General features: G+C 41.5%; 1 protein-coding gene across 1 annotated transcript in view; it reads right to left on the bottom strand.

Moving 5' to 3' along the window:
• Positions 1–2,767: 2,767 nt before the first annotated feature.
• Positions 2,768–5,000, bottom strand: part of LOC137974677 (glutathione hydrolase 1 proenzyme-like) — a 35,504-nt gene continuing 33,271 nt past the window's right edge. The window contains exon 9 of the mRNA XM_068821615.1: positions 2,768–2,990. The gene's annotated coding sequence lies outside the window, so the exon portion shown is untranslated. The remainder of the gene's footprint in view (positions 2,991–5,000) is intronic.

Here is a 5,000-nt window from a genome sequence, read left to right on the forward strand (position 1 = left end):
TTCGATTTTGCGATTTATTTGTGCAGCCAAAAGTACAATAACACAATTGAACGTAGCAAAAATCTCCAAAATGTTTGTCGCTGATCGTAACTTTTTATATTCTATATTCACGGTTCAAAATTAATGTTTTCATGTTGTAAATATGTTATTCTCGAGCGACCGTCCTGGAACTTCCTTCTGCTCTTTCTAAAAACTGTGTATCAATATTTATTTACTTTTGCATCAATATTTGTTTTTGCATAAAGCAAGCTAATAAAATCTGTACCTTGCTGAGTTCGTATTTGTCATCGCCCAGAATGCCGCGACACATCCGGGTACTTTTTATGCGCGCCGGCGCTAAAATTCAAAATTGATTAGAGAACGGTGCGCGTAATAACAAAGAATACGGCCAATAAGCGGCCACCAGCGCGTACGTTTTTCTGTTTCACGGATATATCAATTCCCCTGGCCAAGTACCAGCATATGGAATTTGTAGCGGAAGGATCAATAAATGATTCTGAACAAAAATTTGCTTTTTTAAGGTCTCTACAAGTATTATCAAATTTGCTTTGAAAATCGACTATTTTGGGAGCTTTGTAGTATGGAAGCTGTACTTTAAGCGGAATATTCCGACGAGCTGATCGGTTAAGTTTACGGCCAGCATATGGAAAAGTTAGTACCGGGTGTCAGGAAAGCTCCTTCAAATTTTCGCTGGTTTACGACACCTACAAGTACTATCGAAATGCAGTTTTCTGAACGCACTCGTCAACCTTCCGCAAATTTGCCTTTCGGAGACTGTTCGGGAGAATGGTTGACTGATTTTGAAACTCCCGCGAGTAATAATAATATGCAAAACTCCGCCTCCCAAAACAATAGCACGCAATACCCATAACAACGGGCTTTTGCTTGGGTCGGTATTTATGACTGAGGCCACCATCAGAAATGTCATCGAATAATGATGCGTAAAAGCCGGGCTAGTGTCTCGCACGCTTGGACATATGTTAGCGTTAATAGTATTTTCGGTTTTAGGCCACCCATCCTGATACAGGGCTTAACTTAGTAGTATTACAAAGCTGTCAGATGCTCAGAGGGCACGCTTAAACTTGTGCTGAAAAGAAGTTGTGAGGGAGCTTGAAAATGATCAGAAGCCAATGTTTCTCACTTCCCATTTATTTTCTTCAATCTTTCTGGGTTCAGTACTTTGCTAGTAACCACATGTCTTTTCAGGCTATTTACCCAAGACTTCTACCATAGCACTACAATGATGGACAATACCAAAACAATATTGTGCACTGTTAGAGCTACATATTACGAAAGGACAGATCTGTTTCGTCATACGAACGTGTGAGGACGTGCGAGCCAAAGGGCCTCTGCTGGTATGACTTCTGGGTGACCCCTTAAATGGTCTTAATGACCCCCCCAACTTGAACAAAATTATCTGGAACGGTGCACGTACCACAGGCAACCCAGTGTACCCTCGCGGAGGGTCTAGTTATGCAAAGTGCGAAGTGCAAATGACCTTGCTGTTGATTGCAAAAATAGAGTACCAGAGGCGGATCTAGGGGGAGGGTGCAGGGGATGCTCACCCCCCTCCCCCTTCCTGCGATGACCTGTGGCTTTCTAATAAACTGGTTTTCTGGAAGGAAAACAAAGGTCACCAGTCAGCTACTCCAGTCCTTAGTGGTGCACCCCCTCCAAAGAAAAATCCTGGATCCCCTCCTGAGTACATACATGATGTAAATACGAAGTGAAATTTTACTTCGTTTCAGTATAGAAGATTTTAAAAAGGTTTCATTAAGGGGTCTATATATCAAATATTTTGCCCAGCAAAAATTAGAAGCTTCGCGGATTGAAATGTTTGCTATAGCTACGCAGCGAATATTTTCTTTATCTACAACTTGTAAAACGCTTTTAAAACTCTGTAACCAATCGGAGCGAGGTTCCAAGAGCTCTACTGTTTTTCGGGCCAATCAGAGTAAAGTCCAGATTCTGGTCTACGGGAAGACGACGCGTTAAGAAATTGTATTAGGCGTACCTTTTCGCGTCCTGTCTAAAGAAAAGTAGGCCTCATTACACTCTAATCAGTTAAGTCTGTTCAAATATAAAGTGCTACACGGCCAACGATTGTAAAAACGTAAACCCTTCCTCGTACTTGTACATGTTCATTGCCGTGACTTTAACATCTTCAGTTCCCACGGCCTGCTCCCGTCTGATCCTTGTACCTCAGTCGGTAGAGCAGCGGTGATCTAACCCGAAGGTCGTGGGTTCAATTTCCACCCTGGTCAGAGTTTTTCTCTGTCCTTGTGTAGGCCCATTTCCATTAGTAAGGCTAACGCTCACATGGTTCATATGGGGTACAAAACTAGCACTTCTCATTACACTCTAATCAGTTAAGTCTGATAGCATGATAATTTCTTAAACTCCCTTATATCTGAACGCCAATGATACAGAAAATAGAGGATATTGCATAGCCGCGCGGAGATACGAAATTTCTTTTCTAGTGTTGAAAAATATTTCACGAGTGAACCCACGAGTAGGAGTCGACCTTTGTGCGTATTTTTCTATTTTTAGAGCTAACCCTTAACTTCATACATTGTTTTTACTATTTTTGGTTGTTTAGCATTTACCAAAAAAATCCAGAAATTTCGGTTGGAATGGTAAACCTATTTTGGTCGTCCCAAACGGAAATTTTCCGGAGAAAACGGGATTTCTTGAAAGGTAATCCAAAATTTCCCAGGAGAATTTCCAAACGGAAAGCGTGTTTACTACTTGCATTCCCCCATGATTTTGCCTTTCTCCAGACTCTCTCGGTAAACTCGAACGAATTGTGTAAAATGGTACACGCCGATCCCAACTGAATCTCCCATTCGGGAGTTTTGGCTTATCATTTGAACAAACCAAGAACCAACCGGTTTCTTCTTGGTAAACAACTTTGGTCTTCGTTTGACACTCTCTTTACTTTGATTGGCCATTCTAAACAGCGCGTGCAGAGACGAAGAACTCGTAGCGTTCTGCAAATAGAAAGATACGCGCAAAGGTTGACTTATAGGTCACATAGGGCTTGTATGGAAGAGGTAAGCTCCTACTTTCTCATGGACTCCTGGCGCAGCGAACGAGTGAAATAGTCCGGCAGCTAAACGCTTATTTTCCGCTTGCAGATGCTTCCATACAACGTTTTTGCATGTTATATTAAGCATTTAGTTTTCCCCTTACGGACAGTCTTCCACATAGAATTGGGCTCCCTGTGGTAAATAACGCCTGCTATGTCATTGGTGATTTTTGTAAAATTGTGGGTGAAATTTTTATCAAAAGTGATTACTTGAGCTGCACACTTTACTATTATCAAGGAAACAACTCAAAATGATGCAAGCACTACCTGGAATTTACTGACTATTGATTTATGGCCAGAAGACTAGTGCCCAGGACCCAAGCATTATTCATCATTCAAGGTGGCGGCTCCCTTGCTCCTCTGTAATAGTCATGAATAGTAAGTGTTTTTTCTAAACAAAGGCTCGAACTTTGACTCTAATGTGTGTTATTTACTGATTTGTATTATAGAATGGAAGATTTAACTTATTTTTATTCAATTAACTGTTAACTTCATGCGAATGCGAAAATCTAATCGAGTTTTAGTTTATTTGTTCCCCCGGCTATGTTAAATTTTACTTTTTATAATTTCCAAAGAAGACATAATATTATATATATTTCATCTTTTATTTTAAATAGAAATATAGCGTTTATCTTAGAAAAGAAATATTGTCTTTTGCTGTAGTTATAATTTGGGCGATTATATGAGGTCTGTTGCAGCCTGCAGTGCAGCCTTATTGCGGCACGCTTATAACGGCTTTGCAATTGTATCATTTTGTAGCTTGCAAGAGTTTCCGCTAAGAATGGAAACCAGTGTTATTTTAAGTGGAAGTATAACTGTGACGACAAAGGTGAACTGACGAAGGAAGGCCCTCTCGCATAGAATCAGTAATAAGGTTTTCGAAAGAGTATAGGGACAACGTTCATGTTGATCTAGTTGATCGATTGGGAAAGACTTCAGAACTGACCATCGAATGCCATAGGCGCTGTGTATCTACATACACTTCTCAGCAGCATTTGAGTCGTGACAAGAAACGAGAAGGTTGCGCCAGTGTTTCAGCAAGTCAGCCATTGAAAAAACAACGCTGCTCAGATGTACCAGTATTTCGATTCAAAGAGAACTGTCTTTTTTGCGGGGATTTGTGTAAGATAGAGAAAGACAAGAAGCATCCAGACCACTGGAAGAAAGCAGTAGTGCTTTGCCGGACTGCATATGCAGGTCCTGGCAAAAAGGCATTCAAGCAGTCTATATTAGAAGCCTGCACACAACGCAATGATGATATTGCCAACCATTGGCAAGTGAGAGTTCGCGTTGAAGGGGCTTTAAGTGATTTGCACGCAGCGGATGCGGGATATCATGTCAATTGCATGGCAAGCTTTATGTCCCAACCGAGATCCACAAAGGGGTTGTCAATGAAAGGGAAGGTATTGCAACATCTCACGAAGAGGCAGATAACATCATTGCCCAACAACTATCATGTGTGCAAAGGAGCATTCTGTTGCTACAGTGGTTGTTGCAGACGACACAGATGTGTTTATCCAGCTCCTCTTTCATTATTTGAATGAACGCCTTACTTGTCCAATGTTTATGATCTCACCGATTCAGCAACGATCACTTATCGACATTAAGGTCTCTGTACAAACCCACCGAAGTATCATACCTGGTTTACCAGCAGCCCATGCGCTATCCGGGTGCGACACTGTACCATAATCATGACCCTGATCAAGTGCAACTGTGAAGGCGCCTCAGCGTGCAGAAACTGAGGTGCAGCTACAGCCGCAGCAAATCGCCGTGCACTCTGTTTTGTAAATGCAATGCTGGAGATAAATGTCTAAAAGAACTTACCAAGACGGTAGCTATACCAAGAGAGGTCACTGATTAACTGTTAAGTGTTATGAGATGCAGACGTCTTCAAGAATAACGTCAGAGTCAA

This window comes from Montipora foliosa, chromosome 11 (assembly GCF_036669935.1).
Source record: "Montipora foliosa isolate CH-2021 chromosome 11, ASM3666993v2, whole genome shotgun sequence".
Taxonomy (NCBI): domain Eukaryota; kingdom Metazoa; phylum Cnidaria; class Anthozoa; order Scleractinia; family Acroporidae; genus Montipora; species Montipora foliosa.